Source organism: Aquarana catesbeiana, linkage group LG01 (assembly GCF_042186555.1).
Source record: "Aquarana catesbeiana isolate 2022-GZ linkage group LG01, ASM4218655v1, whole genome shotgun sequence".
In the NCBI taxonomy this organism is placed as follows: Eukaryota; Metazoa; Chordata; class Amphibia; order Anura; family Ranidae; genus Aquarana; species Aquarana catesbeiana.
In genome coordinates this window covers 440282632-440310278 of record NC_133324.1, presented here as the reverse complement: position 1 = coordinate 440310278, position 27647 = coordinate 440282632, and the positions used below count along the sequence as shown (strand labels likewise).

At 40.8% G+C, this 27647-nt stretch overlaps 1 long non-coding RNA gene across 2 annotated transcripts in view; it reads right to left on the bottom strand.

Annotated features, from left to right (window-relative positions):
- Positions 1–597: 597 nt before the first annotated feature.
- The window catches only part of LOC141146443 (uncharacterized), a 47033-nt gene continuing 19983 nt past the window's right edge, over positions 598–27647 (bottom strand). For both annotated transcript variants that reach the window (XR_012244903.1, XR_012244940.1), the window contains exon 3: positions 598–734. This is a non-coding gene — a long non-coding RNA (uncharacterized lncRNA). The remainder of the gene's footprint in view (positions 735–27647) is intronic.

Genomic DNA, 27647 nt, shown 5'->3' with positions numbered 1-27647 from the left:
TACCCCTTTAAGCTCCTCCCACTGTCAATGTAGTGTGACCACACCCACTGTTTGCTGCTTCAACTCCCAGTGCCCAGGAGTCCCCCTGGTCTTTCTGAATCCTTGATACCCCACCATGCCCCCACTATCCTGACTGTAATTTCCACCATTACCGTGCCTATTTTCATAAAAATTTTAATGAAATACAAAACAAATAAAAATACTATACAGTAGATCCTGTTTATTAATAATAATAATAATAATAATAATAATAATTGTATTCATAATGTTATTTACCTATTTCACCTTTTTTGCTCTAGCTGAAAATTCATAGATTTACATCCAGCTGCAGAAAATGGTCTGTTATCTTCCTGCAAATTGTTCTACAATAGACATATTTTCTCGGCTATGGCAAGCTTATTTTGCCAGAAAAGATAAACCATGAAATTTGAAATTATAAGCTTAGTAAGTTAGTTTTTTGAGTCACTCCAAAAAGTATTTATATACCGTTTTTTCTGCATGAATTATTTTGCTATGTTTCGATTCTACATTATTATTTTATCCTCTATAAGTAAACATACATTTTGAATAAGTTTAAGTAAAAAGCGCTTTCCATCTGTAGCTGGTTTACCTCTAGGGGGCACTGTAGTACAACACAATAGACTGCACTGAAACTTTTTAAGTCAAGCATGGCATTTTACAACTTTTTCTCTTGAGTAGCTTCCTACAATTTGTTGCTTGGACACAATTCCCTCCTAAAAAAAAAAAAAAAAAAAAAAAAAAAAAGAGGTCAAATGTATCCTGTGTATTATGTATTAATATTGTAATATTGTATAAATGTAAACATTCTATTTTTCCTTTACATATTATTTACATTTCTTTTACATAGTTTTTTTCATTAAATCAGTGGATTGGGCTTTGTAACAAAGCTTGCATTCAACCTGACAGCAGGAAACTGTCATGTTAGCATTTTACATGCACTTTTATTCAAAACAGAGTCAAATTTCACATCTGTGGCATATTCTATAACTACTGTTAATGTAACGTAAGCAGAACATTTGCATTTAATTGTACTCATTTCAGTTTCAGATACCTAGGCACAACGCTCGAATTTTAGAAATAGAAAGCGCTTTTAAATCAATCCGAATTTCTTAAACTTGTTTAGGTTTTTTTAGTTTTTTTATTTTTTTTTAACATGTATACCATCAAATTTAACTATACACTAATTAATTATAAGCTTAGATCTGAGAATTATAATCATGTAACTAATCATCCTTTAGCCATTAGTTAGAAAGTATTATTATTATTACTGAAAGAACAGATTCTTGCAATCAACTGCAGGCAGATACATGTCTAATTTGGTGCTGTTTGTCAGTTGCATGCACTCGAAAATGTTAGGAAAGAGTGAGTTTTTTTTTTTTTTTTTTACAGGTATCAAGATGAATTAAACTTACTAAAGCATAAAAGTTGCTACTTTTCTAATACAAATTATGACAATTTATATGTAGAATGATACCCAGTATAGAAATACCTGTGACTGTGTGCTGTAAGTAGAGCTTATAATAAGTTAATCTAGCCTTTTTCAACCAGTGTGCCTAGGAACCCTGGGGTGCCTTCTGGGTTCTTCAGGGGTGTCTTGATAAAATGCCTAAAAATAGCTCCAAATTGGCCAAAAATTGTGTAGAAGTCAGTGGGTGGATCAAGCCTGCCCTCTTTTGTTCATTGTGCGCCATTACAACCTCGGGGCACTGTGCAAGCCAGCCTCCTATCAATTGCTGATCTCATTGGTCGATAAGGGGGACATTGGGCACTTGCCCAACATCTTTGTTTGACCCTCCCCCCCTTCTCCCCTGTACCTCTCTGTCAGCACTGGGGTCACATTAGCTGCATGGGGGAGAGAAACAGAGGAAGAGGAAATGCTGGAATACCGGTCAGTACAGGTGTGCAAAAGTATTTGCTTTGAAAGAATAAATCACCTTTAATGTTGGGTGTTCTACATGTATGGATGCTGCTGCAATATGTAAAACTAGTTTGTTTTTAAATATTAGAATGGGGTGCCTCAAGATTGTCCATAATTTTAAAGGGTGCCTTGACTGGAAAAAAGTTGAGGAACACTGGATTAATCTATCCATTCTTAACCACTTCATTACAGGGCACCCCCCCCCCTTCCTGCCCAAGCCAATTTTCAGCTTTCAGCGCTGTCGCTGTTTAAATGACAATTGGGCAGTCTATGCTGTACCCAAACAAAATTTTTATAATTTTCTTCCTAGAAATAGAGCTTTCTTTTGGTGGTATTTGATCACCTCTGCATTTTTTTATTTTTTGCTAAACAAATTAAAAAAGACCGAAAATTTTGAAAAAAAAAGTTTTTCTTCATTACTGTTATAAATTATGTAAATAAGTACGTTTTCTCCTTCACTGATGTGCACAGATGAGTCTACACTGCCGGAAACTGATGAGGTGGCACTGATGGGCACTGATGTTGTGCGCTGATATGCGACACTGATGGGCACTGATAGGCGGCACTGATGGGCACTGATAGGTGGCACTGATATGCAGCACTGATGGGCACTCATAGGCGGCACAGATGGGCACTGAAAAGCTGCACTGGGTACTTATGGGTGGCACTGATGGCCACTGATAGGCGACAATGATGGGCACTGATAGGTGGGCACTGATGGGCATGGATGGGCACTGATAGGTGGCACTGATGGACGCTGATGAGTGGCACTGATAGATAGCACTGATTGGCATCACTGATTAGGGGGCACTGGCAGGTATTGCTGGTGGGCACTGATTGGCATCATGTGTGGGCACACATTGCCACCAGGGATGCCATCCCTAGTTGTCATCGGTGGTGGCTATCCATGGTGGTCCTGGTGGCATCCCTGGTGGTCCTGGGTGGGCATCCAAGGGGGGGCTGCGCTGATAAACAATCAGCGCAGACCCCCCTGTCAGAGGAGCAGCCGATCGGCTTTCCTCTACTCGCATCTGTCAGACTGTTTACATCGCCAAAGCTGTTTACATCGTGATCAGCTGTGATTGGACACGGCTGATCACGTGGTAAAGAGTCTCTGTCAGAGACTAGCATGAGCGGAATTCCTAGCATGAATGTTCATATCTTCCAATACTGCAAGACCATGTGTCTGAGAAACAGATGGAACTGCGTTAAAGAATGCTAGCTGTCTCATGGAAGGATGCTGCAGGATGAGGTTGTGCGTTTGTCATGAATGATGGCTACCAAAGTGGATGAGCCCAAGAGACTGATAGTATAGTCCACTATTTGTATGTGCTTATGATGTATCGTGAGCCTCCCACTATCTGTATGGTACAGGCTACTAGCTCTTTTAGAAGCATATAATGGTGGGTCTCAATGTGGAATGTATACATATATACAGTTCATCCGAGGTGAATCTCCATTTGAATAGCTGCAATAATGAGAGATGCCATGCATGTATCCAATAATATATACAGACCAAGTCCTGTCACATGGGAGTTGGATCCCAGTTGGGGAATAGAAGTATATCGGGTGACAAGGTGGGTAGTACAGCTATTGCAATGGTGTTGGCACCATCAATGGATTTTAGGGTATGCAAAAGATCCTACTTTACCAGGTCCCAGGGCAGGTGCGATAAGTCAGTATCTTTTCCACAGCCGCCGAATCTGAATTACTCACTACATGTCTCAGGCCGTCCCTGGAGAGACAGAGCTACTCCATGTCTGGTGGTAAACAGATGTTGATGCGGTGTAACCGGGACACACCGCACTGATTGCGGGCGGGTTTGTGGATGCTTCCTGCCGTCAGTTACACTTGCGCTCGTCCTATGCCCGATGAATGGGGAATCGTATGGGCGCTGATGTGTTGCGGGCAGTGAGAGATGATGTCATCTCTCTGCTCCCCGCCGTACATCGCTCCTATATTTAAGTGGCCCGGCTGTGATGGCGGAAGAGTGGACAGGCAAGCGGAGAGATGATGTCATCTGCTCATCCGCCCGCTCGTCTCTCCTCCACCTCCAATGCCGCCCGCCGCAGCCACGACCCGCTGAGACTCGGGCTATGGATTCCACATTCGGGGCTCCAGCCTTGATAGCCAAACCCTTGCGACGCCTATGCCTCCAAGGTTCCTCTGGTATCTCTATACTGGTGATCTCCTTTATTATCTGCAACACCTCTCTCCAGTATTTTTTGATTTTTGGACAAATCCACCATATATGGGCCATAGTTCCTACTGCGTTACAACCAACCATGTCAGCATAACTGTGAAACCTCCTTTTGGCATTTATGTGCCTTATCAGGTGTTATATACCAGCGTGCTAAACATTTATATTTCATTTCTATAGTGTTACTATCTATTGCCATGGTGTGTGCCAACCTCAGTATTTTCCCAAGATCTTGATCTTTCTCTCTTTTTCCCAGTTCTTCTTCCTACTTTCCTATGAATGGCGGTATTTCCGGCCCATTCAGTCCCACCAGTACATTGTAGATCCTTGAGATCCCATTCTATATGCTTGCTGCTATGCATAACCTATGGCCATAGGTTCTCTTCGGATCTTATTGGTTGGGGCAATGTAGTGACAAAATGTTTCAGCTGGGAGTACCACCATTCATCAATTACCATGAAATCTTTTTTGTGTTTTAAATCCTGTAGTGTGTATATTTTACCTTTCTCCATTATATCTTATAATTGTGCGTTATCTTTTTTTATCCAATCCCCAAACAATCTCCTATTCCCTGGTGGAAAATAAATAGTTTCTTTTAATGGTATCAGAGGTGAATTAAATTCCCATCTTTCCTTTTTGTGCATCAAATCCCATGTAACCAATACTTTCTGTGTTATATAATGTGTATTTTCACTCAATTCTCTAAATTATGGTGGTATCCAAATTATTTTCCCCAATGCTGCGTTGCTAATCGTGTTTTCCAATTTGACCCATCTTTTTTCTTTGTTATTTTTTACCCATTCTAACACCCATGATAATAATATTGTGTTATAGTAATTTTTGAGACCTGGCACCCCCAGCCTCCCTTGCGTTTTATCTTTGATCAGTACCATCAGACTTATTCTGGGATTCTTTTTTTGTCAGATAAACCTTAATAATATCGTTTTTAGTGTCTTAAAATATACCTGTGGGAGGGGAATTGGTAGCATTTGCATCTTGTAAATGATCTTTGGTAAAACTACCATTTTAAAGATATTTATTCTTCCTATCCAGGACAGGTATCTTGTTGCAGTTTTGTTTATTTCCTTTTTTATTTCATTCAGTAGTGGGATAAAGTTCCTTTGGTATATTGTCTCAACAGATGGTGTTATTTTTACTCCTAAATATTTTAATTCAGTTTCAGAAGCCTCTAATATAGGCCTTATGGGCCTCATAGCGTGGCTTCTGATATTTCTCCGGTATCATTTATTTTGAAGTATTGCTCTAATTCTTTTTTTATCCTGTCCTCCGCTACTTTATCCTGAATTAGTTCTTTGTAGTCTCCATATGTTTGCCCTATTTTGGACCCCATCTAGCTTCATTTTCATAGTCACTGGGGCATGGTCTGAAAAGGTTGTACTGAACTATATTTGTGCTAATCACTGACTCCAGAAACCTATGTTCGATCTAAATAATCTTCTTGAGTATGTCCCGTGCACAGGGGAGTGAAATGTAAAATCTCGTGTTTTAGCGTGCTGTATTCTCCATACATCCATCAGTTGATTTTGGTATAGCTTCTTTTTTTAACATCTTCCGTTGTACATTCCCAGTCTCCTGTGCCCGGGACAAACTGTCTATCTTAGGTATTTAATTGGGTTTTTATTGGGGCAATAGATACTTGCCAGAGTGCAGTCTACGTCACATAGTCTTCCCTTCAGGAACAAGTAGCGCCCCTCAGGGTCTACTAATCTTTCCTCCAGGGTGAACCTTACTCCTATGGCAAATCCTATGGCTACTTCCTTTGCCCGTTTAGTTGTAAAATCTCCATAAAGCCATTTTGGGAAATCTTTTGAGTTTAATTTTAAATTTGTTTCATGAGAGAAATGTGTCTCCTGCAGGAAGACTACCTCTGCAGTGAATTGATTAATTTCTCTTAGTATGTTATATCTTTTCCTAGGTGTATTTAGCCCATGCACGTTGTAAGTCAAAAAGTTTAATAATGTCATCTTTGCTCTTTGTATTCCCAGCTCCCAATCCCATCCTCTTCATTCAACCTGACCACTTGATCAGGTTGGTTATACCCGCTTATCAGGGAGATCTTTTGATGAAAAGGGCACAAAAATAAATATTAGTCTTGTTGGGAATTCAATGAGGAAAGAGGAGTCATCGGATTCAGGGCAGACCTTAGTTTGATTATGAGAGGTTCCCCTCCCAACCCCTACACCTTTTGGGGAGTTTTGGTCACCCCGTGGCCAAAGGATCCAAGGCATTCCCTCCCACTCCTACATTCTCTCTCCCGGAGGTTGAGCTCTGATTTTGCACCCCAGACAGAACCAATATCCCCTCTACTTAGGGGGTTCCCCCAAGCCCGCCCAGCTCCCCAAGTCCCAATACTTCATTTCTTTTCCTCCCATTCCCCCCGCCCCCCCATCCCAATCCAGCTCCCCCCTTCCGTTATCCCTCTTTATTTCCTTCTATGTTTTTTACTTTGTTGAAGCCTTCTTCTTCTTTGGGATCGGGTACCATTGTTGTTGTTCCTCCATATTTGTTGTTTTCTCAAGTGATTCCCACCAGCCAGGGATCTCTGAAATTGGCCAATCCAATCTTTTACAAAATTTAACCGATTCTTCTTGAAACCTTAAAGTTGCTGACCGGCCATCCTTGCACCCTATTAAACAGGCTGGGAAGCCCCATGAGTACTGGATCTTATGGATCTTCTTTTTTTCCAGCAAGGTTTTAGAACTCCTCTCCTTGCCAGGGTCTCCGATGCCAGCTCTGGGAATATCTGTAGAACTGTTTCTTCGTACTTAACATGATGGTTGGTTTTTAGGCCTTCCCGAATCTGTTCTTTGTCTTTGTAGTTATGGAATCTTGCAATCACATCTCTCTGGATTTCTCCAGCCATATCTGCAGGATTACTGATCCTGTGTATTCTTTCAAACTTCATTTTTTTTAATCTCTGATATTTCCAGCAATGGACCAAATACTTTATCCATTTTACTTTGTAGATCTTCTCCCTGTATTTCATGTAGACCCCAAATTCTTACATTTTTTCTTCTGTTGCGGTTTTCCTGATCTTCTGCTTTATACATCGTATACCTCTGCTCTCTCTGTAACCGTTTCATCTGTTTTTTAAGTGCTTTAATTTCTACCGCTTGTATGTCCAGTTTTTCCTCCGTTTTTTCCACTCTTTTTAATATCTGGTTCAAGTCTCCATGTAAGGTTGCCATATCCCCCTTTAGGGATTGTTCCAGTCTAGAAAACATCTCTGCCATTTGACCCTTAGTTGGAAGTTGGCTTTTTGTTCTTGACTCTGCTTCATTACCTTCCTCTGGCTCTTCATTTACGGTCATTGAGCTGTTTGCTCCCACAGATTGTCTGCTATGGCCATTTTTAAAAGTTCCCTCCGTTTGCTTACTCTTTGTCCCCAGTTGTTTTCCTAGGCTTTCCTTGCCACCTTCTTGTGTCATATATTTCTTGATTGTGTCAGGACAAGCGTTTACTTTAGGGGGGTTTGCTCCCGCCCCTCTCACTGGCTTGCCTCTCATTTTGTTTATTTTATATTAGGGGTGTTCTGAATTGACAATGTTCTGGGGTGAAGGGATTCTATATTTAATCTCTGTGGTGTCAGACTTAAACATTCTCTAATTCCCTACTACCTTCCGCTGCTTTAAGATTAATATTCTCTGTTCACTTCTCTTGTTCTAAGTGCGAAAAGGTAAATGCGGGACTCCAGGTAGGGTATCCAAGCAGAGAGAGGGAGGGGGGTCCATCCAGTCAGTCCATTCAGTTATCCTCGATTTTATCGTATCTTCTGCATAGCCTCGTTTGTAACCCCAGCCTCTTATATGGTCTCTCCTTCTTATTAGTCTCATTCACCGACTGCCTGTTTGCTGATCCCTGAGTATAACCTTAGGGGTACATCGCATTGGGGGTATATCAAATTCCAGGCATGTAATCATAGAGAACAAACCTAACTCACCCCACTTCAGATCTTGCACATACCAATTGGAGGCTTTCTGAATTCTGCCACGATCAGAAGTTTCCTATCTGCGGGTCCTCCACTATTCTGCCTGTCCCTGCTATAGGGGAGGCTGTGGCCAGAGGCCAGGCTACATGCCGGTATCCTGGGATATCCAGGAGGGGTGTCCAGGGGACGAGGCTAGGAGCCAGCCCTCTGCCTGGACTGCCAGGGATTTCACTGACTGAGTCTATCCTACCTGCTCCTTCAGCACCACCGCCGGGTTCCACACACGCCTCTCCTCGCTTTCAACTTCTCCCTCCTACAGCTCCGGGACCTTCTCTGGGTTTCCCTGAATATGCTGTTCTCCTTTTTACCTTCCGCCTTTCCGGCAGGCGCCCAAGCTGCTTCCTCGGTCCTGCAGATCTGGCTCTCACAGCGCTCTGCTCGCAGCCCGCTCACTGCCACTTCCCAGTGGCTTCCGGCAAAGGTAGCAGCCTCCCTTCCTCACAGGGCTAGGGCACAGCACGACAGCTTCGGGATGGGGGGAGTCACGGGTGGAGCACAGGCAGCCTAGCCTGTTAGCCGCATACTGATAGAAGCCTTGTGGGCTTCATAAGCTCACTATCGGCTCCTGACCGGTGCTGTTGTCAGGCTCCTCCCTCGGTAGATGATTGCCCTGCGCACATCTCACACTTTCATTTTATAACATCATCATTGCTTCCTTGAAGAACCCACTTTTAATATTGTGAGTTATGCCTCTCTGTTGGTCATCTCTTTCCATAACTTCCTGGATTCTCTGCATGCTTTGCAGCTTCTTTTCTTCTGTTTACTACATACCCCATGGTACTTTGCTGCCTGCAAGTAGTGATTCCTGTACCAACTCTGCCTCCTGAAACTCCTCCTCTCAGCACCTCTGTAGATCAGAAGGCAGGCTCTGTGAAATATGTGACACAGCAGTGCTTACTCACAGGACATAGTGAATTCAAGGAAGTAAATATGTGGGATTCTTCAAAAAGTAAGTTTTCAGTTTTCAAGATCATTCAGATTATTATGAGTAGGCCAGAAATAAATGGCACACAATGTGGAAAATGATTACATGATCTAAAAATTTGACCAGGTCATACACTTGTGCGGCTCTGCGAACAGCATTTTGCACTGGAACGGCGGCCCATTCATTTGAATGGGCTGCTGTGCCTCCTGAAAATGCAGGGAAATGGTCCCTGCTCCATTTTTGAAATCACAGCCTGCAAGGAAGCCGCAAGTGCAGTGCGGTTCCCAGTGCAGGAAGCGGCTATTGTGATTTCCAGTGCATGTTACAATTAAGATTAATGGCACCCACTCACATCTCCTGCATTCTTCTGTACAAATGGTTGCAGCTGCGGGAACAGGTGCAGACCTGCAGTGGGAACCACCCGCACAGTTGTGTGAACCAAGGCTTAGATCGACAACATTACCACTTTTTCTGATAGCCCACTGAATGGAACGTAAGAGAGCACCTGGATGCTGACCCTGGGTCAGTTCAGGTGATTAGTCCAATTTGCAAACTAAAATGTCCACCAAGTCAAAGGTTTGGCAAAAAAAGGGGAACTTTTTAGGAAAATATTTTCTTGGGTTTCGCTATGTGGTAGAGGGCAGTATGTTGTAACCATATTTTAAACAGTTGCTTATTGGTTACCTGTTTGCGGCATGGCAAATAAACCCTGTGCACAGTTCCCAGGAATTGACCACATAAGCGTAAAGCAAAGGGTTGGTCTCATTAAAGATATAATGTTGGCTAGGTATCGTTCAGCAGGACGACGTCCACTACACATATTTCCTACAGGCTGTTAAAACATTTAAGTCAAGTTGCTTTCTGTTTCTTTTTTCTTTCACAGATACTCCACAAAGGGGTGTTAGTAGTAGTAGTAGTTTTACTAAATGTAGAGACCAATGTCTCCTGTCTACCTTTATTTTTCTTCTTTTACCTCCACTGCCACTAGCAGGTGTTTGAGCTGTGAAGCTCTTGTCATCCTCATTGCATCCCTCTAACAATTCTGACACCATATTGCCATTTGAATTTCACAAGGACAAAAATAATAATTTTTCACCATTGAGTAGTACAGAACAATGTAACATAAAATACTTTTGCTCATTAAGGGAAAAGATCAATTTGTGTCAGTGGGAACTAATCTGAGAGGCAGAAATTGCCTATTGTTTAAGGAACCCCTAGCAACCACTGGAGGAACCCTGGTTGAGAAACCCTGATCTACAGTATCACTATTTAGCATTACCACTAAAAATAATTTACATTTTTTTACATTATATATTCATTGCTTACAATATATTGGTTAAATCAATTAAGAATGTAACTCTGTGTTTTAATTATTAATATGGGTTGCTAGCTGAAATGATAAAATAATATTTCAGTGTTTTGATCAGAAAGAAGCCATGGAAATATCCAAAATTTGCTTCACAACATTATATATTTTTTATATGATCAATTCAGTGATTTTCCTTGCATAATACCTCTGACTTCTGAACTTACACCAATGAATCTTTGTGATTAATACATTCTAGCGTCCATCTACTGTTGTGCGTCTTATCTGACGTCAACACACCCATGTACCAGAGAAAATATTTTATTACTTTCTTGGTTTGTGTTTATTGCTCATTTATGACACCTTTATCTGAATTACAGGTCCAGCAGATAAGAAATGGAGATCTCATAGAGCCTACAGGACTAGGACAATTCCCATATCCGTAGTAATGAAAAGTGATAATTTTGTCTATACGACTATTTAAATTGTTCAGTTAAATACTTCATAAATTTTATCTTATGGATGTATTCCTTCACAAAGGATTATTTCATATCTTTTAAATAGGATATGTGCAAAGAATATGTGTCAGTTTATTATATGTGATGATCATACAGTAAGTGAAAAAGGAACTTCACTTGGATAAAGAAAATAATTTATAACTTTTTTTTTTACCCAATATGATAGACCAGGTCTTTACAAATGCTATGTATAATATGTGATGTGACTCTAAACTGCGTAGAATACCAGTACTACCTCCATACTGTATAGTAGTTACAGTATATGACAAGGCGATTCCATACTGATTGTACATCTTTGTTGTAGGACTATAAAAAAAAGCCAGCATGTAAGCAGCTAAAAGAGTCTCTGCAAATACACATTTCTAGCACTTCTAGCAAAAACTACCTGTAAGTGATTACTTGCTTAAACAAAATAGGTGCTACTAAGTATAAAGTACAGGCACCTAATGGTGAACTTTCTGCATCTTTAGTAAATAATTTCCAATGAGTTTAAAATCACCCCTATAGAAGTGCAGCTGCTCCGGTTAAAATCTAGGTCTTTCAAGATTTTGTAGTGATGAAACTTGCTAACTCCATCCTTCAACATACATATTTCTACTGCTCAGTGAATGATTGGGAGGCAGGAGGAATTGAACAAACCTACCCAAAAAACTGATATTTATACAACTCTGACACACAGCACATGTTCTTCTGGCAGGACCGCAGACCTGATTTTCCTCTATTGCAGGTCTGTAACAGGGACGTGTAGTCAGGGGAGGCAGGTGAGGCAGAACCTCACCTGCCATTAACATAAAAAAAAGGAAAAACGATCAAGCTTCGAGGGTCGTAGCTCGGTGACCTGGGGTCACAGAGACCCCAAATTTGTGGGGTGGGTAGCTGAAGTCCTAACCCACCACTCCTGGGGGTCCTGGCATACATAGCTACATACAGAGCGACCTGTTTAAATACAAGCTGTTAAATACACACTCTGTTTGCAGCAGACTGTGAGGTTGAGCAGTGCCTCTCACTACTTGTCAGAGGCACTGAGCTCAATGGACAGCTTGGAGCCTTGGACCAAAGGTAAAGCACCATGTCCAATAAAAATGCTGCAGTGGAGGCTGTCCTCTCACTGCAGTCATAGAAGGGGGCATGTGTCTAAAACGCAAATGCTCCCTTCCAGCCCAGCCCTCTTAACTACAAGGAAAAAACATGGGTTTATGGGTAAAAGGATTACCCATAATCCCAGAGGGAGAATCTGCAGCTGCTGAAAAGGTACTGTTTTAATCAAGCTAAAAAATATATTATTATGCTATATGTTCTAACATAATAATTTATTATTTATCTATTTACTGTGAAATTACTGGTTTGAAGTTATATCTTTAAACTTCAGTAATTTGTCCGTAAAGCCAGCTGCTTGAGTACAGTTTTTGAAAACACAGAAAATTACCTTATACGAATAATTACTATATATTGTTTTTATTACTCACTTATGGTAATAAACCATTTGCCACCCAGACCAATTCTGACACGCCTCTCCTACATGTAAAAATCATAATTTTTTTTACTCAGAACCCCCAAACATTATACATATTTTTTAGCAGACACCCTACGGAATAAAATGGTGGTCGTTGCAACTTTTTATGTTACACGGTATTTGTGCAGCAATTTTTCAAATGCGTTTTTTTTGGGAAAATATGAAATAAATATATATATATATATATATATATATATATATATATACATATAGAAAAAAACTAAGTTAGCCCGATTTTTTTTCATATAATGTGAAAGATGATGTTACGCTGAGTAAATAGATACCTAACATGTCATGCTTTAAATTTGTGGACTGGCGCTAAACTTCAGTACTTAAAAATCTCCATAGGCGACGCTTTAAAAATGTTTACAGGTTACGTGTTTAGAGTTACAGAGGAGGTCTAGTGCTAGAATTATTGCTCTCGCTCTAACGTTCACGGCGTATGTAACCTGTGTGTATCTGGCTCTGATACTAGCCAGTGCCTCACCAGCCACTGACTTCACCGCACGTCCCTGGTATGTAACAACTACAGGTCTTGTCTCTCCCCCAGCCTGTGACTGGACAGTGAAAGGAGAAGCAGTGCACTAATGAGCTTATCTCTCTGCTCTCACTTCTTATCTTGTCAGTACATGAACTGTTTGGCTTCTTGTGCTGCTTCTCCCTCTCCGTGACTTTTCTTTGTTGTACTTGAGGTTGCAAAAGACTGATTCCAAGTCAAACATTTTTTTAGTGTCACTATTAGCAGTGAAAAATCTATGTTTTTGGTCACGTTTATCTAAATCTGCAACACTTTGCACAGTCAGCCTGTTAGCTGCCTGGAGGTAGCAGGGGATTTGAGCACTCTGCACTGTCCTATACCTAAACACTGCAAAGAATTATTTAACATGCCTGTGGCCAACTTGGATTTGGTGCTACACTGTAACATTGTCCAGACACTGAAATGCTCAGTGAAAGCTACTTTAGGAGCAAATTCAGTAAGATGTATGGATTACTGTAGCTGCATTTGTTATTTTACCTCTCAATAATGTTTTTTTTTTTTTTTAAAAAACATGAATATTGCATAAGTGTGAAATGTGCATTTTTCCATATGAAATGGACATTTAACAACTGAAAATCTCTATTTCTGGAGAATCTGTATTATATCTCAGAAATTATTATTTTATTTCATTCGTTAATGGCTACTTTTCCTGCTCTCAGTAGAAAACTCACAAATTCTCACAGTCATCTCCAGTCAGAAACTGGCTGTAGTTTTTTATATTTGCATTGAGGTAATGAGCACAGTGCAGTAAGGTGCCAAGCATTTTAAATGGCACACCGATGCACATTACCAATGCACAAGAATGGGTCTACATTTTTGCACATCACATGTCAACCACCTAAGAGAAATCTGTGCATTCCTATTTGCTGGAGAAAAAAAAAAGGTGCAGGTGCATATTAAGGTCCGTTATCATGTGTTCGTGGTCCATTTAAAATGAATGGGCTGCCTTACTGCAATGCACATTAACCTGAACATACAGCAAGTATGTGAACTCAAATCAAGAATCAATAACTTGTCTAATAATTGATTTCTACATACACTTTCCTTGTAACAAGTGTTAAAAATATAACATGCAACATGCATTGACAATGGGGGTTATTTACGAAAGGCAAATCCACTTTGCACTACAAGTGCAAACTACAAGTGCAAAGTGCACTTGAAATTACACTGAAAGTGCACTTGGAAGTGCAGTCGCTGTAAATCTGAGGGGTAGATCTGAAATGAGGGGAAGCTCTGCTGATTTTATTATCCAATCATGTGCAAGCTAAAATGCTGTTTTTTATTTTCCTTGCATGTCCACCTCAGATCTATAGCAACTGCACTTCCAAGTGCACTTTCAGTGCAATTTCAAGTGCACTTTGCACTTATAGTTTGCACTTGTAGTGCAAAGTGGATTTGCATTTAGTAAATAACCCCCAATGCAAAGTAGTCCCTTTTCTGGATTAGCCATTGTAATACTTCTATGCAGATGATAGAGCACCTAATGCATGGGAAAGCTTTGTTAATTGGATCTATTGGGATCCCCTAGTTGCATGTCCAACTGTTCTGTCTGGTGACAGATAAGGTTTATGTGCCTCCCACACTCCAAAGACATGCTGCTAGGTTAATTGGCTGCTGTCTAAGTTGGCCCTAGTATGTGTATGTATGAATGCGAGTTAGGGACTTTAGATTGTAAGCTCCTTGAACGCAGGGACTGATGCGAATGTACAATATATATACGTAAAGTGCTGCCGAAATTGTCAGCGCTATATACAGTAAGTACCTGAAATAAATAAAATAAAATGTAAATTCACTTTGGGGGTTATTTACTAAAGGAGAATCCACTTTGCACTGAAAGTGCACTTGGAAGTAAAGCCGCTGTAGATCCGAGGGGGACATGCAAGGAAGATAAAAAACAACATTTTAGCTTGCACATGACTGGATGATAAAATCAGCAGAGCTTCCCCTCATTTCAGATCTACCCCTTAGATTTAGAGCGACTGTACTTCCAAGTGCACTCTCAGTGCAAAGTGGATTTGCCTTTCGTAAATAACCCCCTTTGTGTGTCCTGCAAAGTTCTTGCTCATTGGAATCATTCGATGATGCTATTAAATCACTATATATTGAACAGAAAAATACTGGAAGCAACATTCAGCATTACATTAAGCATTATACCTCACAAAACATTGGTTTTCTTTTAAATACGGACTTTAGTTTCTATCTAAATCTTCTAATGCATTAAACCACAACAGTCTCATCAAAATTCCACCTCCGCTTGGAAAGATCAGAAGATAATGGATAATCATGTGTCATGCTGCGATTACTTGTAAAATATTTTCATACCTCTCTCTTGTCTAAGCCAAGTTTCAGATTATTATGAATATGAAATCTGAATCATTGAAATAACATCTTGCAGCTGGGAAAAATACTAGGTATTAAGTCTGTGTTCTAGAACTAGCTAATTTGGGCAAAATAGCCTACTGAAATCAGCCTACACTCTCTTTTCCTCAACGCAGAGATTTCTGGATTTGAAGAAAACTGCCATAATTAAGAGACCCAACTTAAAACTTACTAAAGTACAATGATATTGTGCCAGATTTTTAAAACTTGGCATCCTTTGACCCAATATGCCCTACTAATAATTCTGAATCTATCTACTCTGTCATACATTTAACCAGCTACTGCCCGGCTTATGACAGAATGATGCCGGGGCCGGCCTCTCATCGCTTCGGGTGGACGTCATATGATGTATTCCCAAATTGTGGGGCCACACTGTTGCACGATCTGTCACTGGCTGTGTTCACCGGACACAGCTGATGACTGATCACTGTACCGGCCCGCTGCTGGTACCATGTGACCGCTGTAACCAATCACAGCAGGTCACAAGACAGGGGTAAACAATTGGCTTCCTTTCAAGCCATAGATTGTGTACAATTGTGTTGCTAGCTGTGATTAGTCACAGTGATCACATGGTACAGACTGGGCCAATCACAGCCCATCTGTGCCATGTGATCCCAGCTAATTACAACAAAATAAATTGAATGAATTGATTTCATTCAGCAAAATGCTTCCATATAGCAATGAAATGCATTGCTATAAGCAAACATAATGTGTAGAAAAATTTTAAAAATACTGATCACTTCCCAAGAGTAGTACAATGTTACTATGGTAACATTATATTGCTCTGGTCAAAGTGTGTTAAAAAAACGTAAACAAAAAGAAAACAAAATAATAATTTTTTTTTTTTTTTCATACTGTCACCAGTCATTGTCCCTGAAAACCGCCAAGCCAGTTATATGATGTACTGCACTGGTGACAGTACGTAAAAAAAAAAGAAAAAACATTTTATTTTTTTCATTTTCCAAAAAATGATGACAAAAATTACAACTTCGAAAAACTTTTCATGCCTCTTACTAAATACATCGGACTGTCTACATTCCAAAAAGGGGTCATTTGGGGGATATCTGTACTGTCCTGACATTTTCAGGCTTCAAGAAATGAGATAGGATGTCATTACATCAGGATTGATCAATTTTCAGATATATACCATAGTTTGTGGACTGTATAATTTTCCTACAGACTAAATAATATATATTGATTTGCATTATTTTCACCAAAGAAATGTAGTAGAATACATTTTGGTCTAAACTTATGAAAAAAGATTATTTATTTGCAAAATTTTATAACAGAAACAAAGAAAACATTTTTATTTGTTTTTATTTCGGTCTTTTTTCGTTTATTTTGCAAAAAATAAAAAACCCAGTGGTGAATAAATACCACCAAAAGAAAGCTCTATTTGTGCGAACATTTAGTTTGGGTACAGTGTTGCATGACCGCACAATTGTCATTCAAAGTGTGACAGCACTGAAAGCTGAAAATTGGTTTGGGCAGGAAGGGGGTAAAAGTGCCCTATATTGAGGTGGTTAATGTGCACATAAAGATAGTCATATATCCTAATGAGTAGTAAGGATCCGTTCACACCAGCATGTTGTAATCAAGTGGGATAAAATGCATGTTACTGCAAATCTCAGCAAACCTTAAACACCATTCATTTTGATTGCTACTTCAAGGCACTGTGCTTTAATGTACAGCAGCACACTACAACAAATGATGTGTGTAAAGCACCTTATGTGCATTGCTGCGTTGCGGTGACATTCATTTTGTTTGGCACCCCAAGACACCATGCTTCAATGCACAGCAGCACACCACAAATAATGATGGGGGGATTTTATCAAATCTGGAGCAGTTGTGCATATATAATACCAATCAGTTTCAAGCTTCAGCTTGTTCATTTAAAGTGTTACTAAACCCAGTAATATGAAAATATGAAAATAATTAGTTCACCCCAGCCCCCCCCCCCCCTGCAGGGTCCGCCCGAGTGCTGAGTGTTCAGGTAGGAGGAGATTTCCACTACAGCCTGCATCCTCATGCTGTTATGGGAGTCACATTATCCATGAATCAAGATGGGACAACACACCCGCTGTGTTTTTTTTTAGTTACTGGGCATGGAGGAGGAGGGAGGGACTGGGCTGTCATATCATGTGACCTGAATAGCTCAGCTCAAACAGGAAATGTTCTCTCCAGCAATAGAGACCAAACTGAGCATGGGAAGGAGGACTACTCTGACTGTGTCTTATTTGGCCTTATCCATCGTGACCCTGCAAAAGAGGGAGAATCTGTGCATACAGGATCAAAGAGCCTTTTTACACAATGAAGAGGATTAACCCCTTAAGTTCCACAGTGAGTATAACAAACATGCTATTCTGCATATACAGACAGATTTTACTGCTGTAGGTTCTATGCACAGCTGCTCCAGTTTGGATAAATTCCCCAGTACAATTGGGGTATATTCAATTAATCATGCACCTCAGAGCTGTAAAATACATGCATTTTATAAGAAGAGCCTTGTGGTGTGAACAAGCCCTAAACAGCTTTAAAACAAGCCCTCGCTAACTTCTGCAGATGTTGCCACTGTAGAGAAATAAATCTTTAAACTTCATAGTAGACACTGAAATCACAGCTCCTCTCCCCAGGCTTCCTCTGGCAGTATATTCTTGGCAGACTATCAGCCTTCTAATGCAAACAAAGGCTGCTGAAAGCTGTTGGAAACCAATGGAAAACCAAATATGGAGTCTATGTGGTTATCTATGAGGATATTACTCCAGAGTACTTGCAGCTACATAGGTCATTGAAGGCTTATTTTAAAGCTACTTTGCTGCTAGTTACCAATGTGTAAATATATTAATACAGTGCCTTGAACAAGTATTCATACCCTTTGACATTTTTCACATTTTGTCATGTTACAACCAAAAACTTAAATGTATTTTATTGGGATTGTATGTGATAGACCAACACAAAGTGCCACATAATTGTGAAGTGGAAGGAAAATGATAAATGGTTTTCAACATTTTTTACAAATAATTATCTGAAAAGTGTGGCGTGCATTTGTATTCAGCCCCCTTTACTCTGATACCCCTAACTAAAATCTAGTCAAACCAATTGCCTTCAGACGTCACCTAATTAGTAAATAGAGTCCACCTGCGTGCAATTTAATCTCAGTATAAATACAGCTGTTCTGTGAAGCCCTCTGAGGTTTGTTAGAGAACCTTAGTGAATAAACAGCATCATGAAGGCCAAGGAACACACTAGACAGGTCAGGGACAAAGTTGTGGAGAAGTTTAAAGCAGGGTTAGGTTATAAAAAAATATTCTGAACTTTGAACATCTCACAGCGCACTGTTCAATTCATCTTTCAAAATGGAAAGACTATGGCACAACTGAAAACCTACCAAGACATTGCCGTCCACCTAAACTGACAGGCTGGGCAAGGAGAGCATTAATCAGAGAAGCAGCCAAGAGGCCCATGGTAACTCTGGAGGAAGTGCAGAGATCCACAGCTCAGGAATGAGAATCTGTTCACAGGACAACTACTAGTTGTGCATTCCACAAATCTGGCCTTTATGGAAGAGTGGCAATAAGAAAGCCATTGTTGAAAGAAAGCCATAAGAAGTCCCGCATACAATTTGCAAGAAGCCATGTGGGGAACACAGCAAACATGTAGAAGAAGGTGCTCTGGTCAGATGATGCCAAAACTGAACTTTTTGGTCTAAAAGCAAAATGCTATGTGTGGCAGAAAACTAACACTGCACATCACCCTGAACACACCATCCCCACCGTGAAACATGGTGGTGGCAGCATCATGTTGTGAGGATGCTTTTCTTCAGTAGGGACAGGGAAGCTGGTCAGAGTTGATGGTAAGATGGATAGAGCCAAATACAGGGCAATCTTAGAAGAAAACCTATTAGAGTCTGCCAAAAACTTGAGACTGGAGTGGAGGTTCACCTTCCAGCAGGACAACGACCCTAAACATACAAACAGAGCTACAATGGAATGGTTTAGATCAAAGCATATTCATGTGTTCGAATGGCCCAATCAAAGTACAGACCTAAATCCATTTAAGAATCTGTGGCAAGACTTGAAATATACTGTTCAAAGACGTTCTCCATCCAATCAGAGCCTGAGCTATTTTTCAAAGAAGAATGGGCAAAAATGTCACTCTCTAGATGTGCAAAGCTGGTACACACATACCCAAAAAAACTTGCAGCTGTAATTGCAGCGAAAAGTGGTTCTACAAAGTATTGCTTTAGGGGGGCTGAATACAAATGCACGCCACACTTTTCAGATATTTATTTGTAAACATTTTTTAAAAACCATTTACCATTTTCCTTCCACTTCACGATTATGTGCCACTTTGTGTTGGTCTATCACATAAAATCACAATAAAATACATTTATGTTTTCGGTTGTAACATGACAAAATGTGGAAAATTTCAAGGGGTACGAATACTTTTTCAAGGCACTAAATCTATAAAGGGTAAACAGGTTTACTAACTCAGGACTGCTCATGGATTCCCAGCATAAGTGAATTTAGGCCATGGGTGCTCATTTTTTGGCCCTCCAGGTGTTGCGGAACTACAAGTCCCATCATGCCTCTGTCTTTGGGAGTCATGCTTGTGTAGCACCCTGGAGTTTAGGCAGGGTTGCTCCTAAATTTACCTGCCAGGAGTAGCTACCTTGGCTAATTGTTAGGTTTCACCTGATTTCTTCCTAAGTCTGGCACTGCTGTACGTTTCTCTTCTGCCACTAGGTGGCCGGGTACCTGGTGGCGTTAGATAAAAGAAGGAAATGGAAGGTCAGATTATGGATATATGGGGTATCTCAGCCAATGGGCAGGGGTTTTCTTGGATCCCTTGGCCTGCTGGGAGAGCCTATATATTTGGATGGAGTCAGGTGATCGGTGTTCTGTGCCACCTGGACGGCTGTCTGGGTGGACGTGTGTTGTATTGCCCAGGCTGCTAGGCCAGAGATTGGGCCTATCCCAGGCACATCTGACTGCTAGGCTGTACGAGGGCCTATCCAGAAGCAAGAGAGCAGTGCAGGGTTGGGATTGCGGTCCAACCAGAAGTGACGGTTCTGCCGGCCGGAGAACCTGTCATGGTCAGAGGTAGAGGGAAAGCTGTCGCCATTAAGGGGCCAACCACCTTATTACCAGGGACCACATTGAGTAACTTAAGGAAGTACCGGAGCAGTATTCTCACCAACCGTGTACGGTGAACAATCGGGAAACTTCAGTGGGTATCAAGCCAGGGACCCAGCCAGCAGAGGTGACGCTTGCAGAGCAGCCTTGTGTGTCAAGCTAGGGACTGAGAAGGCCAGTGGGGTGAAGCTTGAGAAGTATCTTGAGTGCCAAGCTAGGGACCCAGCAGAGAGGTGGGGGTGACGCTTGAGGAAAATACTACAGTGAAGATTGGAAGAGCACAAGGGATTCAGTGGCAGAGAATCATCTAGTCTAGAAAAAGAGACTGCTGGGAGCTCAGTGATCTGAAGAACTACAAGAAATGATTGTAGTGGAAGTGAAGGAACTGTTACAACTTGAGTTAGGAGCTGTTAAAGACTGTTGCCATAGGAGACAGCATTCCTACACATGCAGAAGTGGTGTCTTGATGGATGCCTTTCCCTGCATGGCTGTTCTCCTGTTGAAGTCTCGGAGTCTGCAAATTACTTTTTACTCTTTGCAACTACCAAAGGGTGTCCTGGCCCTAACCCTCTCTCCCAAAGCTCTATTAAGAGAAATAAAAATCTACTGTGCATTCAAGAAGTGTCTGGCACCCAATGCCTTTAACTACTTTGCACCCACTATGCCTCACAACTCACCATATCCAGAAGGATGTCAGCTATCCCTGGCCCTGGAGGTCCTCATTAGACCGAAGGAGGCCTGGGACCTTGCTACACTTGTAACTGTCAGGCTTGCAATGCATCATGGGACTTGTAGTTCAGCAACAGCTGGGGGGGCCACAGGTTGAGCAACCATGCTTTAAGCCTTAAAGCCCGGCTCCCCCATGCTCTATGTTATGCCTTTTTGCTAGTATAGTACTTTGTTCAATGTCTTCTTGCTCCTCTTCTTCTGATGCTTCTGTGTGGCCAAAATAAAGGAAATATGGGGGGGGGGCTGAATGCAGTTAACCAGATGTGCTTTTTTATTTTGTTAACTGGCTGGGTGCCTTATTATTTTAAAAAAATGCCCGGAGTTTGTTTTAAACTTTCCATTCCACCTAACTTTTTTGGTCTTGCATTCTTCCTTTTCTTCTACGCTCTCATTTATTTTTGTTTCCCTTCCCATGCCTACCCTCTCTATTCCTCTTCTTCCTATAAACACACTCTGGGGGTTATTTACGAAAGGCAAATCCACTTTGCACTGTTATGTCCTTAATAAGTACATTTAAAATGTATATGAACTTTTCCCTTCATTTATGCCTGAGAGTCTCCTGCAACAGGGGATAAAGGGAGTATAGTGAGTGTAATAAAGCTTGAAGACTCAAATATAGTGACTACTACCATTTATGGATGATAGTCTTCCATCCAGTGACATAAAAAGGCAGACACAAAGTACACTTGGAAGTTCAGTCGCTGTAGATCCGAGGGGGACATGCAAGGAAAACAAAAAACAGCATTTTAGCTTACACATGATTGGATGAAAAAATCAGCAGAGCTTCCCCTCATTTCAGATCTACCCCTCAGATTTCCAGCGACTGCACTTCCAGGTGCACTTTCAGTGCAATTTCAAGTGCACTTTGCACTTGTAGTTTGCACTTGCAGTGCAAAGTGGACTTGCCTTTCGTAAATAACCCCCTATGACTTTTCTCAAAATACTTTAATATGAAGGGTCTGCAAAAACTTTCCACACTTTTTTATATTTAATAGAGGCAAAAACTTTTTGAAGAACCCTCGTATATCTGCATACGATTTTAGCCAACAGTTTTTCATATTTCTTCATATTTCCTATCTGTTATGTCCTTAATAAGTACATTTAAAATGTATATGAACTTTTCCCTTCATTTATGACTGAGAGTCTCCTGCAACAGGGGATAAAGTGAGTATAGTGAGTGTAATAAAGCTTGAAGACTCAAATATAGTGACTACTACCATTTATGGATGATAGTCTTCCATCCAGTGACATAAAAAGGCAGACACAAAGGAATAATCTATTGAACTGTTTCCTAGTGTTCCCTTTTCTTTCTTATAAACTAGTGCAGGCAGTGTCCTCTACCACCCCTCTCAATTAATTTAAGCTGAGCACACAAGTTTATGAATTGTGTTGCAGCATTCTGAAGGCTCAATCTGAATGAGGTTGGAATGAACTAAAGTAAAGACAGATTCCTCTTACCTCTTTTACAAATCTGTTCATTTGTTTTTGAGCTTATGATACAACTTACTAAAAGGAAAATGTCAACTCACTGAATTCTGCATAAGAAATACGGGGCCATGTTAAGATGTTCACACCAGAGCACTGCACCTTATGGTTGTGCCTCTGCTTCTGAGTGTGATCCATTTTTAAATGGAGCTCCAACAGTCCTTTTACAAAAAGTAAATAAATATTTTGCCAGCACCTGTGTTCATTTGCAGTTGCCAATTTGCTCATTGACGTAAAACTGCTGTTGAATTATTTGTATAGCAAACAGTTCATCAAAAAATAAAATAGAAGAAAAAATAAATTAAAGCTTTCTCAGCTTCTTAAGTTGGATATTTTCTTTTATAGGTTTTTATATACAAAAACACAGCACATTTATTAAGCACAGCCAAATCAAGTGGAGGACTTAAAGAAGCTTTATCTTTATAATTTTATTTTGTAGTCCTGACTCCTACAAGAAAAAGTACATGTAGTAAGTGCTTTCCAACCCTAGTTACTATTGACCTGCTCCCTCTCTCTTCTCTCTTCCCTCCTCCCGCAGCCGATCTGACAACAGCTATGAAGGAAACGATTGATTTATAGCTGCAGCTTATCCTGGTAGTGAGCACTTTCTGAGGCAAGCAAGGGGCAAGAGGAATGCAGAGGGAGGGGGGAATGTCAACCTCTGCATTCCTCTTGCTGTTGCTTGTTTTAGGAAAGGGTTCACAGACAATACAATTTGCTGTTACGAATCAACTTTTCCAGAGAATTGGGGAAGGTTTACCTTCTATTCAGGTTCTGGGGACAAATTCCAATGTTGTATTCCCTAACACTTTGGCCTCAAGCACACTGATGATTTAAGGCATAAAAATCTCTGGAGCGTAAAATCCCACTGATTTTCTGCACTCAGGAAGCTGTAGGTGGGGTGTGCAGCAATCCATAGAAGTGAATGGTTGTACACAAGTGTACTCGGATATACACTGATGTGGGTATGATGTATTCCCTGAATGCAGAATTTCATATGTTCATGCAGAAGTTCATATGTGCATGCACATGTTTACTGCAATACACCAAAGCGCCAGTGTACAGTACTATGCAAAAGTCTTAAGAAGGTGTGTGAGTGGGGCTTAGGTGCCCATGTGGGGACAAGTGGAACTGCACTCACTAATGCCTGAACTCCGGCTGGGAGCTGCGGTGATGTGACAATCAACATTAAAGCAGGTCTCCTGGACTTAGATATGAGCTGCAGTGACACTGTTAACTCTTTGTACTCCGTGGCTGACTCCTTTACGCTGATGGCACCTGAACACTTTTATACATAGAGGACATCACTTCCCAGGTTGGCAGTATTTTGAGGCCAGTGCCGCTGGGCCTGTACAGTGCTGCACTAATGCATATCACCTCTCTCCTAGCGACCATCCCACTGTTGTTATGGGATACAGGAAACGCTTTCTCCCCACTCTCCACGCTTGCTAACTTCCCATGTGCATTCCCTAAGGTACCTCATACATCTCTCTTTCCTGCATGACTTCAGGCTGGGTCCCTACACACTATGTGCCGTGGGTCTGGTCCCACGGAGTGGGGGACTGGCCATTAGTGGAAGTGCCAAGCACTTAACCCCCTCCACTACCAGAGTAATCATCACTCTTGCCAGTTTCCTGGCTGATCAGCTGCCTTGCATGTGACACAAATACCATAGCTCTTAGCATAAACATATTAACTTCCACTGGACAGTACCCTGTGTGTTAGACCCATGCATTGCATCTTCCTCTAGCTCAGTCCCCTTGTTGTGTTGCAAGCCCTGTTCTTGTGATACGCTGTGCATGCACCCCTTTAAGAGACTTCAGACAGGGCAAAGCAAGTAAACAAATGATATCCTTTACTGAGGTAGTTGCTGATTACAGTACAGTTCTCAACAAGAAGCTCCTATGCAGAGCTCTTCTAACATCCATAGAGTGTGGATACCTAGGAGGCAAGTCCATAAAGCAACACCTTTTTAAGGCAAAAGTCCATTAAGGCGCTAGAGCTACAGGAAGCACTAAAAGTTCCTTATAGTCAAAGATAGGCATCCATAAAGGCAGTAAGTTCATGATTAACAGCTACAAGTCCATAGGGGTCTCCAGGCTCAAGACCCTCTACAGGAACCCTGATTAGGCTCCTAAAAAGGTAAGCTAGAAAGGGTAGGATGTTAGTCCTTGCAGCCTGGTTACCCCTAGCTCTTAGGTCAACCTGAGAACACAGAAAAGCATACAAACATTGTAATATATGGCACCTGCCTGGCTCAACTAACATAATGAAATGAGCACAGCCAGGGGAAAGAAATGCTTAACATAAGCAGACACATTAAGCCCTTGTAAGCACCTGCCTACAAGAGATACTGTAAAGCAGGGATAGGCAACCTCGGCACTCCAGCTGTTGTAGAACTACAAGTCCCAAGAGGCATTGCAATGACCCTCAGGAGAAGAGGGATAATGGGATTTGTAGTTTCAGCACACCTGGAGTGCCAAGGTTGTCTACCCCTGCTGTAAAGTAAGAAAGCTTTCAAAAATATATATTTTAATTGTTTGCATTTTGTAAATTGATAAAAATGTGAGGGAACAGAATTAAAATCGAAATCAAATCAATATTTGGTGTGACTACCCTTTGACTTCAAACCAGCATCAGTTCTTCTAGGTACACTTGCACGCAGTTTTTGAAGGTACTCGGCAGGTAGGTTGTTGCAAATGTCTTGGAGAACTAATCACAGATCTTTTAAGGATGTAGGCTGTCTCTTTGTGTAATCTGAGACAGACACGATGATCAGGGTGGTAAGGATGTGGAACTCCCTTCCACAATCGGTGGTGTTAGCAGAAAGTATTGATAGTTTTAAAAAAACTCTTGGATGTGCATCTTAGGGAACACAGTATACAGGGATATGGGAAATGATTTTAGACACCACCAGGATTACCCCTTTGCCAGCACTGGCTATTGAACTTCATTATTCTTGACTCGCCGTACGTGTTGTACGTCACCACGTTCTTGACGTTCGGAATTTCCGACAACATTTGTGTAATCGTGTGTATGCAAGACAAGTTTGAGCCAACATCCGTCGGAAAAAAATCCAGGATTTTGTTGTCGGAATGTCCAATCATGTGTACGCAGCATTAGGAAAACTTTATAACTTGGTGACATTTAGGGAACAGTTTTTGTTTTAAGCTCCACGCTAGAAACAACATTGGGCTCCCAGTGCTAAAGGCTAATTTAGAGATGCTATGCTGCCTTGCACCTCTGGGGTGCAAGGCAGCATAGCCTTGCCCCCTTGCTGCAAGGCAGCAAGGGGGACAAAAATTACATATTTGTCAAGTTGCTGGCATATACTAACCTGAAAATAACCCACTGGAATTGTTCCTGCCTTGCAGTATATGTTGCTGCACTGCATGGGGAAAAGGATATAGGCATCGTGCACATATCATGTTAATGATTCAGTAGTGCAGAGAAATTCTTTAGCAGATCTTGACCTGCTATTTCCTTTGTAAAAATAGTCCTAAAATACAAATGCTTGCATGCCCCTATGATAAGCCCAATGCTCATAAATGGCTCATAAATGGCTAAGGGGGTTGATTTTTAAAGGCAAATAGGCTGGCCACTTTGCAAAGGAATTTTCCCTTAGCTTGATGATTGTGGTGAAAACTTCAAAAAAACTGAGATGATGCATTTGAATTCAGTAAGGATAATTTCTTCTCTTCTACAAAATAAAGAAAACTTTAAATTCAGTTGAAACTTTATGTTTTATTATCGGAAAGTAAGCTGGCTAAAAAAGTATTGTCTTTTTTTTTTTTAAATTGAATTAGCATTTAGCCATATAACAAAAAACTCAGTGCCAGCAACATGCTGGAGATCCAGATTGATTCTCTAACATAGAGCACAGTGGTCTGACACCCACCTTGTGCAAGGGGCATGTCAGACGTCTGGAGATTCAGATTCTTGTGATTTGGGTGAGAACAGCAATCCGGATATTCTGTGTTGGCTGCACAGGACAGTTTGATATATGGTTAAAGCACTAATACACTGTAAAGGAAAAAAAACACTGATACATGGTTTACTTTTTAGCCAGACTGAGTGCCCCACTATTAGAACATAAAGATTAAATCGGGCTTTAATTCTTTTAAAGGAGATGTTTAAACAGCAGAGGCAATTTGTCAGCATTCAAATTGATCTTCACCTCTGTTAGCATAACTGTTTTATAAATCATACCTGTGCAAGCCTTTACTCTGTAATGTACTACATATGTTGAAATTCCTGATACTTGTTTGTGAAAAATAATGAGCACAGAATACAATCTTATGATAAGATGGACCAGCAATTCATGGCGCCATTGAAGCCATATATATAAAACAGTCTGAATGTTATTAGTGCAGGTCAAAGGAAACTCCATCCAGGCAGCTGAACTCAAGCTGGATTATGCAGCAGTTGGCTTGTGAAAGTGTAATTCCTAGCAATATGCAGATCGTGACACAGAGCTGTTAATGTGTGTCTGATTCATGAAATGAACGGCCAAATACAGCAATTAATATGAATCATCCGATAAAATTAACTATAAAAATAATTTTCACCTTTGCGCCTACTGAAACGCAAGACCTTATTATAACAAACTAAAGGACCTCTGTCACAAGCCAAGGCCATGTGTATGCAAGCAAGCAGGGAGACAAGTCCTATTTTGTAAGTTCAGATTCTTGTGTCGAAATTAGTTAATAGCTCATGAAGTTGTGTCAATGCTTTTTTTGAGTCATCTAAGTTTTAATATTAACTCTTGTATGCTATGTGCACAGAGACAGTGACATTGATTTTCTAAAGCAGTGGATAAATTCCACTTAGCTTAGTGAATAAGGTGATATGATATGTTCACTTCAATTATCTGTTGATGTCCAAGAAATAATTTCGTATTTGCTTTTTATTTCCCTTGCATATGATTAGGCAGGGCTGCCATCAGGGGGGTACAGACCACACTCATGTAAG